General features: G+C 40.7%; 1 protein-coding gene across 1 annotated transcript in view; it reads right to left on the reverse strand.

The window, feature by feature from the left end:
• Positions 1-15177, reverse strand: part of gmds (GDP-mannose 4,6-dehydratase) — a 663771-nt gene that overhangs the window by 108818 nt on the left and 539776 nt on the right. The window lies entirely within an intron of this gene.

Genomic DNA, 15177 nt, shown 5'->3' on the forward strand with positions numbered 1-15177 from the left:
CCATTTATCTGCTGCCCTTGTCCTTCTAGGTGGTAGCAGTTGTGGGTTTGGAAGGTGTCTTGGTGAATTCCTGCAGTGTATCTTGTAGATGGTACACACTGCTGCTACAGTGTGTCGGTGGAAGAGGGTGTGAATATTTGTGGATGTGGTGCCAATCAAGCGGATTGCTTCATCCTGGACAATGTCAAGCTCCTTGAGTGTTGTGGGAGCTGCACTCATTCAGGCAAGTGAGGAGTATTCCATCACATTCCTGACTTGTGCCTTGTAGAAGATGGACAGGTTTTGGGGAGTCAGGAGGTGAGTTCCTCATTGCATGATTCCTTGCCTCTGACCTGCTTTTGTAGCCACAGTATTTATATGGCTAATTCAGTTCAGTTTCTGGTCAATGGTAACCCCAAGGGTGTTGATAGTGGGGGATTCATCAATAGTAATGCCATTGAACATCAAGGGGCGATGGTTGCATTCTCTCTTGTTGGAGATGGTCATTGTCTGACACTGGTGTGGTGCGAATGTTATTTGCCACTTGTCAGCCCAAGCCTGGGTGTTGTCCAGGTCTTGCTGCATTTGGACATGGACTCCTTCAGTATCTGAGGAATCACGAATGGTGTTGAACATTGTGCAATCATCAGCAAACATCCCCACTTCTGACCTTATGATGAAGGAGGGTCATTGATGAAGCAACTGAAGATTGGGCCGAGGACATGACCTGGAGGAACTTCTCCTGGAGCTGAGATGACTGACCTCCAAACACAACCATCTTCCTTTGTGCTAGGTATAACTCCAACCAGCAGAGAGTCTTCCCACTGATTCCCAATGACTCCAGTTTTGCTAGGGCTCCTTGATCCACACTCGGTCAAATACTGCCTTGATGTCAAGGGCAGTCACTCTCACCTCACCTCAGGAGTTCAGCTCTTTTGTCCATGTTTGACCCAAGGCTGTAATGAAGTCAGGAGCTGAGTGGCCCTGGCAGAACCCAAACTGGGCATCAGTGAGCAGGTTATTGCTAAGCAAATGCCACTTGATATCCCTGTTGAAAACCCCTTCCAGATGTTTCTTTTTATGATTTTAGAGATCTTTCTTTCTTGCTTGGGTTAAAGGGGATCAAAAGAACGTTGAGTGTAGGGCAGGATTCAGCATGAATTGTGGTAAGTGAGAATATACCACAGTTTGATTTGATGTGGATCAGCAATTTTGTTGTCATTAATTCATGCTAATTCATTTATTGACAGAAAATTTGAATGTTGGAAAACAGTAGTGATAATATTTTGGTGTAACTGATACAATAATTCTGAGGAAACAATCTAATGGGTGGGATTTTCTGGCCCTTCTCACCAGTGGGATCTTCTGGTACCGCCAAAGTCAATGGGCTTTAGGCTGGCTTGCTGCATCTGTCATGTCAGGACCTGTTGCACTGGGGATAGAAAATCCTGGCCTACAAAACTTAATTCAGCTGGGCCTAAATGCTTTATTTACTGAAGAGCAAAAGTATTGTAATTATTTTAAGCAACGTAAATAAGGAGGCTCATCTGGTGCTGTAGAGCAATGCCTTAGAAATTTGTCATTATTTTAGGGGAAAAAAATACATCTTCAGGAGATAGCTGACAATCCAAGTCATTGACATCTACAGCTACAATTTGTTAGAGTTCAGAGAAAGGGAATCTTTAATGTCAGGATCCATGGTTCAGGAGTATGATATTGGCTGTGATGCATATGAATGTTATGTAGTTTCACTATTACGTATGTGCATACGTCAATAGGAGTAGATGACGGTTTTACAGGTGTTTGATGTTACATATGGTGACAGGCTAACAAAAGAACAATAATACAAAGAATCAAATTGGACAATTAGAATTATTATAATGTTTGAACTGGAGGACAGCAAGATGTGATCCATCCATCCACAATTACCTTAAATAATTCAAACTCCCAGCACCATATTTTCCTGTTCTGATATTGATCTGACCGCTTATATGAATTTGTGAAATAGAAAGTAAGTTTGCTTTTATTTCTGTAATTTATGTCCCAGTCTTTATGCACCTTTATGCCCTTCTTCTTTGTTATCTTTCAAAAGTTTTTGGGCATTCCTTCCAGAAATGATTGTGAAAAAATATTTGTGTTCCCCGCCCAAATAAGTTGAAACACCTAACATGTTATACTGACAGTTGTTCTGGTGATATGTAGATTGCGTATGTTTTTGTTTTGTTAACATTAACTGTTTCAAATTGTTTTCCAAACTGTGAATCATTAACTGCAATGGCTTTGGAATGTCAAGAGGAAGTTGAAGGCGAATACAATGAAATCAGAGGAGTGAACATTCAATGGGAGCACAAGGTATTAACCTATGTGGCTCTTCTTATGTTTCAACCACCAGATCTCCTTTGGTGTTGTGTGTGGTGAGTCCAAAGTTATGCAGTGGCAGGATGGGGTGGGTGCTGGGCTGAGGGAGTTGTCCACATCTCTAGTGAAAGGAATCCTAAGACTTTCATGAGAATTGTGCTCAGGGACATCAAAGAAAATGCTTTTTGATCTTCGAGAAAATCACACTGAAGCAAATACACTGCTGATAAATGAACAAACTACAACTGGTGCTAGCCATGGCTAAGTGGGTAGCATATGTCTAAGGGGAGGTGGTGGTATAGTGTTATTGTCACTGGACAATAATGCTCTGGGGACCCAGGTTCAAATTCCACCAAGTCAGATAGTGGAACTTGAACTCAATAAATACCTGGAATTAAAAGTCTGATGATGTCGATTGTTGTAAAAACCCATCTGGTTCACTAATGCCCTTTAGGGAAGGAAATCTGCTGTCCTCACCTGGTCTGGCCCTACATGTGACTCCAGACCCACAGCAATGGTGGTTGACTCTTAAAAATGCCCTCTGAACAAGGGCAATTAGGGATGGCCCACATCCCACGAATGAATAAAAAAAAACATGCCACTGAATCATAAGGTTGTGGGTTCAAGTCCCTAAAAAATCAATGCTGAGGTGCCGTATTTTGGATGAGACATTAAAGCAAGGTCCCATCTGCCTGCTTGGGTGGATGTAAAAGATCTTGTGGCACTATTTTGAAAAAGGGCAGGGGACTTATCCCCATATTTATCCCTCAATCAACATCACACAAAAAAACCCAGATTATCTGGCCATTGCTGTTTGTGGGAGTTTGCTGAGCACGAATTAGCTGCTGCGTTTCCTACATTCCAACAGTACAAAAAGTACTTCATTGACTGTAAAGCACTTTAAGATGTCCAGTAGTCAAAAGCACTACATAAATGCAAGTCTTTATTTTATAGGTAAATAAATAAAGACATTTTCCCATCTCGGATACCACAATTAAATAATCAATCAATCTATGCATCTCTTTTGTTTGGTTTGCCCAATGGGAACCTCTGTCATATCTTTAGAGTATGATTTAATAAAGTATCAAGAAATACACCACCTAAAAACAAAATCAAGTCACTCTGCATTAACAGATACTTCTGCAACAGTCTTTAGTGTCACAAGAAGATTCTGCCTAGACAAACTTGTTTAAATTCAGCATTTTTATTCAGAGCTCTTTGAGAATTCATTCTGCTCACTCCTTTGAGTTCTCTTTCAAGCACCACAACTAAAAGCTGCCATTATCATTTAGAATCTATTACAAAATATAATGAAAATGAAACATTATAAACATTTCAAATCAATGTGTTATTTGTCACATGTATAATACTGGGTTGTGGGGGTGCTTTGGGGGGAGCATGGGGAGAAGAAATTTGCGTAGCAATACTACAGAGGCTTATGTCAATTCATCGGGGCAGGCACGATTGCGGGCTGCTGTCAATGTGGTGTCATTCATTGGTATCAATAAATAAAGCTGCATAAAGCTAAATTTCTCCACCCAGACATTTTTGGAAAATTAGCAATCCTGTACACATAGTAACATACTTAGTTATTCCACCAAAATTCTCTCATAAAACATTAGGAGCTCACATTTTATTATGATTGGTACAAAATAAAAAAAATCTGGCCTTCTGTCATTGTTCTTGAAATTAATTTCCCTCATGGACAAAGGTACAAGGCTTGCAAACAACATACTCTTAAGTAATTAGTGTATCTGTCAATCATAAAAAGAATTACACTGCGAGTTGTATTGCACAACCTTCCTGATTGTCTTTAATTGATGGTGATTGCATTGGCCATGGACAACAACTCAAGCTTTTCATCCACAAAAAGCTTGACAAATCCAACCTGGCCATTTACTGCCCCATCAGTCTACTCTTGATCATCAGCAAAGTGATGGAAGGTGCCATCGACAGTGCTATCAAACGGCACTTACACAGCAATAGCCTGTTCACTGACATTCAGTTTGGGTTCCACCAGGGCTACTCAGCTCCTGACCTCATTGCAGCTTTGGTCCAAACAGGGACAAAAGAACTGAACTGAGGTGAAAGCGATTTCCCTTGATATCAAGGCAGCATTTGACTGATGTTCGCTGATTATTGCATAATGTTCAGTACCATTCACAATTCCTCAGATACTGAAGCAGTCCATGTCCATATGCAGCAAGATCTGGACAACAGTCAGGCTTCGGCTAATAAGTGGCAAGTAACATTTGTACAATACAAGTGGCAGGCAAGGACCATCTCTAACAAGAGAAAATCTAACTATCTCCCCATGTCATTCAATGGCATTACCATCACTGAATCCTCCACTATCAACTTCCTGGGTGGGGGGGGGGGGGGTCACCATTGACCAGAAATTGAACTGGACCAGCCATATAAATACTGTGGATACAAGAGCAGGTAAGAGTCGGAACATTTTCCAGTGAATAATTCAGCTCCTGACTCCCCAAAGCCTGTCCACCATCTACTAGACATGTCAGGAGTGCAATGGAATACTTCCCACTTGCCTGGATGAGTGCAGCTCCAACAACACTCGAGAAACCCGACGCCATCCAGGACATAGCAGACTGCTTGTTTGGCACCCAATCCATTACCTTAAACATTCATGCCTTCCATCACTGACACAAAGTGGCAGCAGTGTGTACCATCTACAAGATACACTGCAGCAACTCAACAAGGCTCCTTTGACAGCACCTTCCAAACCCGTGACCTCTGCCACCTAGAAGAACAAGGGCAGCAGATGCAGGGGAATGCCACCACCTACAAGTTCCCCTCCAAACCACATACTATCCTGACTTGGAACTGTTCCTTCACTGTTCCTGGGTCAAAATCCTGGAACTATCTTCCTAACAGCACTGTGGGTGTACCTACACCCTATGGACTGCAGCGGTTCAAGAAGGTGACTCATCATCATCACTTTCTCAAAGGCAATTAGGAATGGGCAACAAATGCTGGCCTAGCCAGTGACACTCACATCCAGTGAAAAAAGAATAAAAAAAGACTCCTCCACAGGTTGCATTGCAAGGGGCAATTGTGTAGGTGAGTTTAATCATTTTCTTTTATATCTTGTCCTTAATATGCTATAAACATCAGAATTAAATCACAGCCTTGTGGCAAAAGTAAGAATAAAAGTGTGATTTCATTGTTTCCACTTTTTTATTGCTAATGTTTGATTGCTAATCATGATTGATTGCTTTCAGACACTTTAGCAGTTTTCGATTGGAGGTTGATTGTTATGCTCCCTTCACTTGCAGTTAGATCTGTTATCATATTCAGGATGTGAAATGTGAGTCAATAGCTGGAAGTGTGACGTGCAGTTTTGAGTATGGTGTCCTCGAGATGTAATGTCAGAGTGTTACAGGCATAAGTGCATGCTACTCATAACTTTTAATATAAATATTTTATTTTATATATTAAAGAATTAAGGTGTACGTATGTATGCATATACTGCATCGGTCCTGTGCTATAACCTATATGTACTGATATGAGCATTACATGGAAAAAGTGAAACACTTAAACTCCCTGTTATGTGCACAACCACTCAGCTTAAGAAGCACAAGGCACTCTCTGCATACACAAAAAAAAGAGATGTAGGGACTTTGTGATGGATAGGATATAGGTCACAGAGTTCTGGATGAATTGGAGTTTATGCACAGTGGTTCTGGAGAGGTTAACAATAAGAACATTGGCAAAATTGAGATGCGAGATGACAAGACCATTTGATAAGGGTTTCATCACTTACGTTAGTTACCTAGGAGTGAAGTTGCAAACATCTTGAAGGTGGAATAAGAGTTCGAAGTGTTCCGGTGGCAACATGACTACTACATTTTTCTTGTGTAGTAAATACTTTGCCACTCAGTATTTATACAATTTATTTCTATTATTGTTATTTTTGTACTTTTTGTGACTTTATAACAGCAGCTCGTCAAGCCTCCTTTGACATTATCTTTCAAATCTGCAGCCTCTACCATATAGAAGGATAAGGAGAGCAAACACATGGGAACACCTTCCTAACAGTACTGTGGGTTTACCCAAACCAGATGTACAGCAGCAGTTCAAAAAGCAAGTCAACACCACCTTCTCAAGGGCAATTAGGACTGGCAATAAATGCTGGCATAGCCTGTGATGCTCACATCTCATGAAAGAACATTTTTAAAAATTGAAAAAATATTGGTATAAAAAGTTCTTCGGTCGCTACGTGTTCCAACATTGTAAATATTGTGATAAATATCTAGTTTGTGGTTCATGATAATATTTTAGGGGTAATCTTTAGTTCTGGATAAATTAAAATTTAACTGTAGAAAATGGGATGAATGCAACTAAAGTAGCTTGGAGTCTATTCCACTTCTGAGGTTGGGACCATGTTGACTTAAGGGGTTAACAGCTAGAAAATATCCTAAAACAGCAGGTGGGCTTGCTTAGTTGGAGGGCTGGAGATGTGATGTCTACACTGTTTGCAAATAAATGCAATCCAGAGAGATGTTTTGTTTTTGGTGTTAGAGCTAAATTATTTTAAAACCATTCAGTGAACCCTGAAAGACTATGTTGTCATGGAGTTGGGTGGAGCTCAAGAAGGTTCTCTGGATTCAATTTATAGGTCTTTGCTGGGCGAGGGAGTTGGTTAGAGTTTGAACCTCCATTGATTTGCAGCTTACTGAGAAGCCCTGGGAGTTGTTAACAGGCCCCAGAGAGTTAGGGCTCAAGAGAAGTCCAGGGGAGCCGAGAAGGTGGCAGGTTCCATGCTGGAGGCCGTTAAGGCTCAGAGAAGCCCCGGAAGCAAGTTATAGCTCGGTGCAGCTAGGAGACTGAAGTTCAGAGAAACCCAGGGGCAGTGCCAGCTTAGTAAAGCTAGCAGTCTACGAAAGTGTGCCGGTAATTAGAGGCAGGAGTGCAGCTTTGTGAATCCCGTGGAATGCAGTCTCAGGAGAAGAGACCGAACCATTGAGAGTTGAGCAGTTGTTGAGGCAGTCTGAGTCAGTTTGAAAGTGAGGAGTTGAAATCCCGTTTGAGGGAGGCAGAGTTTTAATAAGATTTTATGACTCACAGTGGTCACTGACGTCTGGGTGGCTTACTGAAAAATTGGTGGAATCTGTCTTAGTTGCATCTACCATTTAATGTGCAGTTTGATGTGTTTAACCACAATGTGGTTAATTCTGAATGCTAGAGTATAAGATAGGTGTAAATTGTTTTACTTTTCTGACTTTGCATAATAAAGTCTATTTTTGTTGTTTAAATCCATGGAATCTTGTGGTTTTATTCTCCTAGTGGGTAACAGGGATTTCAAACTTTGTCTACTGTTATGACGTGGCAGATGATGTGTGCCAGGTGGACCAAATCCACAAGGGAAACTTGGCCACGCTACTACAATGGTTTTGCAATTTGTATTTATTATGAGAAGATGCATGCACTGAATTCAGAAGTAATGAGTCCACTAAGACCTTTAGAGATTTTAAAAATTAAATTAAAATATTTATTAACAAAATGAAAGACTTCAAGTGCATACATAAGGCTACAATTACTTAATACTTTAACAAATCCTAAAATTTCTAATTAACCTGACTTCCAGTTACATGCCCTTCTTTAATGCAACAGTCCAAAATAGATTTTAGATTTTTTTAAAAAACAGCAAATTAACACAATTACCCACTTGACAATGAAATTCTAAATGGCTTTTTCTAGCTTTAGTTACTGGACACAACAGACTTATGCACAAATGGCTGGATGCTTCTTCAAGACTGTTTCACACACTCCTGTTGGATTTCACATGGCCCCAACATAGCCTTTCATTCTCCTTTATATATGTTTCTCTCTCTTTAATATGTAAATTCCATTGTTCCATATGCTTTTGGAACTGTACCTTTCCCATAATATAAAAACTTTCATGTTGCCAATATTGTCAGTAACCTTTGGGAAAAATAAACATACTGCTTAGCCTTGCTTATCTGGCTAGTTGTAAACAGACTAACATCCCTTTGAAATCCAAACAATCCCTTCACTTATCTAAAAATGCAAATTCCCTTCATACCTTACATGCTAAGACAGCATCCATGTTTACTCTTTGGCATTTCAAGTACATTTCTAACCTAACTTCTTTCGACAATTCAAGCTTGCACTATACCTGACTCCAAAGGTAATTAAATCACACAGACAGAACCATCTACACTCGCACCCATAAACCTATTTTACAACAAGCCAGAAAAATATTATGAGAATTATTATACTTTCATAACATTATTTTAAAGAAAAGTTACAGGTCCCTAACTGGATCATAAGATATTTGTGAGGATTTCATGCTTTCAGTATTTCCACTGAAATTTTAAGCACAGTCTACAAGACCACATTTGCAATTTTGCTTGAAATGCCAGAGGAAATTGTCACAGATGCATTTAGGATTTTGCTATGCACAGCAACCCAAGAGATTTTAACACCAGTGTTACAAATAAATCTTTAATCTTTGTCATCAACATATTTCAGAAGATCAAATCACACTAAAGATCATTTTTGTATTTTTGCAGGCAAATTTAAAACAATCACAGCATGGCTCCACTGTCTAATGATCTCAACTCCAGAAAAGCCTTCCAGACATTTTAGCTAACTGAAATGAATATAAACAACTCAGTTAAAACCTACAAAGACTTATATATGTATTGCAGTATTCTTACTTGCCAAGAATGGATTAGTTTCAACACGTACCTTGTACGACTCAAAAGAAGTTTTCTTTCCCTTTACATGCTTAATGTAAATATAAAGATATTTACCCAATAATGTTCAGGCTTAAATCAAACATTAGGCAAATTCATCTGAATCAGAGCATGGCAGCATTATTTAATTATGACATGGAAGTGATAAGAGGAGAAAGAGAAAAATTGTTTATGGCAGGGGAAGAAGCAAGGGTTCTTTCTGCACTGAAGGCAAATGGTGAAATTGTTTCAATTGATTGTGTTTCAAACTGTTTCCTAAATATATGTTAATATTATTGATCAATACTCCAACTTATTTCTATCTAAGGAAGTTTAATATTACAATTCTCCAATTACATCCCTTTCATCAGATATTGATTTGTGAGCAGAAGGCCAAGACAACAGTATTGGGTGTGTATAAGCGTTTGATGGTTTGTACAGTTATTGAAAGTTGCTGAAGTCTACAGGAAGCGTTCTGGCAGGTGCTTAAATACCTGGGCCTGATTTCATGGATTCTGCACAAAACGCTTGCTTCCAGACAAGGGTGTAGTAGTTTGCATCCCCCTTGGACAGTAGCATGACAGGGAGAATGAGCAGAGATGACACACAGCTGGGCAAGTTGTTAGAAGAGGGAGGAGGGGGAGAGGGGCCCTCAGCAGGAGATCATATTAACCCAAGGGTCAATTCTCATACCTCAATCTTGGCAAGGAACAATGTTAGATATCTCCACTTCACTAAGGACATTCTCACAGAAATCTGCCACCTTCTGCAGGCAGAACTGCGGCCTAGGAGCTGAGCAAGGATGGCACTGCTAGTAATTGTGAAGGCGACTGTGTCATGAACTTTTACGCATCTGGGTTCTTCCAGGCAGGAGATATTTTCCACATCTCTCAGCTTGCCATACACTGTTGCATAAGGGAGGTCATAAGTTCAATTAACACTGATTCACGCAATGGTGGCGGGTCTAGATCACTATGATATGGTGCTACAGCACAAATATCTATGGCTTCCTTAAGTGGAACATTGGTGAATTGGCTAGCAATGTCAAATGAGCACATGGACACAGCATTGCTATTGATATGCAAGTCCTGTATGGCCTTCGCAAATGTGGAAGAGTCCTTCACCGTGTATGTGGAAAACTTGGTCAAAACTGGCTGTAACAATTTGCCTAACCATTTGGCCAATTCATGTTGTGCAGAACCGGTCATAGATAAGATGGGGCGTGGAGGGACATTGCTTTTGTGTGTCTTGGGCAGCCCATACATACGCGGACGTAGCAAGCTGAGAGGACAAACCCTGTCATATATATCATGCGGTAGCTCATCACTCTTACACAAGTCCAGCAAGCGTTTTATTGGCTTACATGTCTTAATGGGCTCCATCCTGCGCACAAATTCACCTATGAAATGGAGCAGTCAAATGAACTCCCCTTCCTTGACGTATAGTTAAGAAATCTGCCAGGGGGGCTCTCTACCATGGTCTACTGCAAGCCTACCTACACTGGTCAATATACGCATTAGGATTCTTACAGTTCCAACGCTGTAAGATTGGTCTTATCAACGACCTTGTAAATAAGGCCCGAACCGTTTGCTCACCATGCAAGCTTGATGCTGAAATAGGGCACATCAAAGGCATCCTGCAGGATAATGGCGACCCTGATCAGATCATTTTGCGCTGTATATCACACAAACTCATGGACGGGCTGAAGGCCGTAACTTTCGTCCCCAAAAAGTGCCCAGTCTATCTCAGATTATTCTGGAAGGGCAAAGTGTCTCAAACATTTGAGCACAGGTGAAGCTAGCTGTTTCACGCTGCTACTATGCAGTAACAAAACAAGTGTCATTCACCACTAACAGGATGCTGCCATCAAGCCAAAAAGATGCTCTGCCAATCACACAAATGAATAATGTGGTATATTAATTTCAGTGCCAGTATGAAGCTAGGTATGTAGGCTGTACGTCCCAAAGACTGGCAGATTGCATCATACAGCATGTCCCACCCGCTGCTCGCAATGGGCAGGGTGCATACCATATCCAACCAGCCCGTGCTTACAAAACTCAAAACACAGTGCCCAATATTAGATCTGATTCCGCGATTGGATAACCTTTGCTAAATAATCCTCAATGTGCTAAGAATTACACTGACGACCAATTTAAGATTGTCAGTCAGGTTTGCTACATTTGCATATACCAGAAGCTATATGTATTAATACACAGGGCCCTGTTCTTTGCAGACAGAAAGAACATGTACATACATTGCGTCTGCTTCAGCTAAACAAAATAAGTGACAGCCATTTGCTGACTCATTCCTCAAGGCAATGTCTTGACCATTCAGGGTCAAGCTGCCTGGTTTAAATTTAAAACAATGCTTAGCAGTTAGCTGTCAGTCACCATCAGTGGTGCAATCTCCAAGGCAACGACACTTGCCAAACAATCAGCACTCTCATCCCCCCTTATATTGCTGTTCTTGTGAGTGTCCTGATGAGTGCAAGACGAAAATTTTAAACATGTCTCTTTTTTTCAGCAATACTCAAATTCTGTACTACCAAACGACTATTTCTATCCTTTAAAGCATGCGCATTGTCAGAATTTGAGCTAGTGGCTTCAAGTATGAGAGGTAGTGATGGTGCTTCTTCTTCATCGTGATCTTCCTGTTCTTCCAACTCTTTCTGTTCCATCACTGTCTCGTCAGGTTGAAGTTCTTGTGTATTTGAAAGGAGAAAGGTACAAGGGTGGGGTTATGATGAGAGGAAGGGTATAAAACAAGTGATGTATGCCTCAGTTATGGCTGCTCCAATTACAGCGAGGACCATCTCCTCATTGTGGGTAAGGGCTTGCAGCCATGACTGTCTCCTGCTGGTAAAGTGCTGCTGCCTCCAATTATAGACCAACTTGTCCTGCAAGATAGTGGGAACTGGTGTTAGTGAGTGTAGTGCAATGTGTTTGGGTGATGTTGCCGTCATGAATATCGGGTACAAGCTGTGAGATTGGGTATGAGGCTTGCAACAGTGTTGTGTGTGAGGGCGGGGTGAAACTATTATCATTAGGTATGAGTCATGATTGATAGAGATTGTTGTTTGGTGAGTGATGGGGGTGTGGTGAATTGAGCAGTATCTGAGGCTAGTAGTTCAGTTAGTAGAATTTTACATTCATTGACCTCACAAGAGTGGGCACAGTCATTGAGCTTTTCTGCATCATCCAAGTCCTTGGCACTAGACTACTGGCATAGATCTGGCTATCTGCTCCCCCTGCCTTTGCAATGTCTATTTAGAGGGTCTCCTAGCCCACGTGAAATGTCTCTCTTCCTCTCTGCCACCAGCACCAAGGCCTCCAGTGCAGCACCTGAGAACCTTGAAGCAAGTTCTTTCCCCTGTTGCACCATCAGTCACTCATATTTCAGGTCAGAAGCTCTTTCCTAGCCACTTCCAGTCTCTGCTCCATCCAGAATGCACCTCCCTTTTAAGAGGTGCAGACTAGCTTTAAGTAGTACAGGATAGCGTTAAGCTATACATGAACCACCGCTGGGGCATGCAGTCACTCAACAGCAAAAAGCTCCCCCTCCATCAAGCAATGTCTCTTCCCCAAGAAAGCTCCAAAAAAAAATCATTGAAGTCACCAAGTTGGGAAATACAGGTGTGAACTCATCCTCTACCGCTCTACGGCATAGTGCCAGCTGAAGAAAGATTTTTTAAAAAAAATCAAAACTTTAAGGAGCTTTAGATAAAGTACTGCACTGTATCATCCATTATTGCTGGTAAAACATAACTGGCTGCTGTCATGAACCACAAAGGGTCTCAGGTTAAGAGAAAAGCAAATATGAAACGAGTAGAAACAATACTATTCTGTCCTTAGGCTAATCTACTAAATTTAACATCAACAGTGATTTGGGGGCATTAGGAGTTCAACTGTGTGCTTACATGTACTATGAGGACATCAAAGAAACAAATTGTGCAGACCTGTCTGTCCCTGTTGCAGGCAGGATTAAAACACACACTTTGATAGAAATAATGGTAAATACCCTGTGCACTAAGGAATGTTTAGTATTTGAACAGTATTGGTGACTTCTTGTGGTACAAGTAACCAGAACAAAAAGATTATATCTGTTCAATAACATCCTTAATTTCCTAATAAGTATAGCTGATTTAATACGAAATAGCTTTAATGCACAAATTTGAAGTATTTCATGCACAAAGTAAACAGAACTATTCTGGCCATTAATCAAAGTGATGGCAGAAAGTACTTGCTGTTCTATTGAAAATAAAAGACTGCGAGTGTACATGAAAGTCATTTTACCTTGGGCAAGAAGCAGTTCTGCTGTCCTCACGCACACCCATTGTGTCAATGGGAACACATATAGCAAATGTGGCTTATCAAAGGACCATGCAGTATTACAATGATCTCATAAAATAAGTAATTATAAATAGGTTAGTTAAATTCAAAATCATGTTCAAAGATTTATAATCAGTGCACTGAAGTGTTTCTCACCATTTACGTATCAGATCAAAGAAAGCTGAGCGTCACCATAATTGGACTGTAAATCAACAATTAAATCAATTTTATACTGGTGCTGGTGTAGTTTGTATCACAAGGGAAGGCTGTCCATGCATTAGCCCCCACTGTTTACATTGCTAAAATAGCTTTTTGTCTCAGTGGTAGAATCATAGATCTGTAAAAATGTAGGGTGACAATTCTGTCATTAAGATAATGAAGCCAATTGTTGCATTGCAAAGTGGTGAGCCAGCCCATGGAAAACACTCATTCATGATTGAAACTAGACAAGTACCAGTGTAAAAGCAAGTAAATGATAACAAACTGCTTTCTACCTATCAAGCAAAGATTTATGAGTACAGACACGAAAACTTTCATGAAAGGCAAAATACTGCAGATGCTGGAGATCTGGAATAAAAATAGAAAATGCTGCAAAAACACAGCAGCTCTGGCAACACCTGTGGAGAGGGGAACAGAGTTAGTGGGGCAGAATTTTACATTCAGCTTGCGGGCGCACGCCCGACACACCTGAATGTAATATGACGCACGATGACGTCGAGTATGTGTCCCGACGTCATCATGCTGTCTCGCGATATTTCGTTGGGTGGGCGCACGCCGGAGTTGGCTGCACGCCCGCCAATAATTGAAAGGCCTATTAAGGCCATTAACGAGCTAATTAACTTTTAATTTACGCTGCCCATCCAACCCAATGGTTGGTGGGCCGGCAAAAAGGCCAGGCGGCCTTTAGATTTTTAGGAAACCTCATCCATGAGCAAGATGAGGTTTCCTAAAGCTATTACAGGTAAAATAAAAACTTTCTTATGACAGTAAAAACACGTCCCATCTCGTGTGACACAGTCACATGAGGGGACATGTTTCATTAAATTTTTAATGTCTTTAAAAATCTTTTCAAAAAGCACTTCAATCTCCCTGAGGCAGCTCCGTGCTATTGTGCTACTGCTCAGTGCTACTGCTCGCAATCCATGCTGGGTGGGCCTTAATTGGCCTACCCGCATGAAATCGTGGCTCTGCGACCGCCCCTGCCCACTCCCGCCGAGCCTGCCCAACCAATGTCAAATCCTGGCCAATGTTTCAAATCCAATATGACTCCACTTCGGAAATTTCAACTTTCAACGTTGGCATTAACAATGCACTGCTTTCTTTTGTCAGGTATCGATATAAATTTAAATTACATTGAATTTAATTACATTAAAACTGCACCATTTTATATTTGAAATATAAGCAGTTAATAGTCTAATAACTGCTACACAGCCATGCACAAGGGTAAATATTTAAAAATAATCAAAATATTTGGAGTTAAAATATTCTAATTGACTGTGCTTTTGAGGTTTACCCAGGTTGAATTTTTTTTTGACAAGGAGAGAAGCCCAGGGAACCCAGAGTTAATGAGCGAGTCACGAAACACAGATGGAACGATTTGAAAGAAAACTAGGTCCCCATGTCTAAAATTCTGGTTGAAATATATACAAAACATAGCCTCACAAGATGTTACTGTACACAATGGGACACACATTTTTTAATCCCCCGCTCCCTTTATATCTCAACGGTGACAATAAATCTATTTCCTGGTACTGATCAATCAGCGCTTGAAAATTCAAAGACATCTTCTG

This window comes from Cetorhinus maximus, chromosome 3, assembly GCF_964194155.1.
Source record: "Cetorhinus maximus chromosome 3, sCetMax3.hap1.1, whole genome shotgun sequence".
In the NCBI taxonomy this organism is placed as follows: Eukaryota; Metazoa; Chordata; class Chondrichthyes; order Lamniformes; family Cetorhinidae; genus Cetorhinus; species Cetorhinus maximus.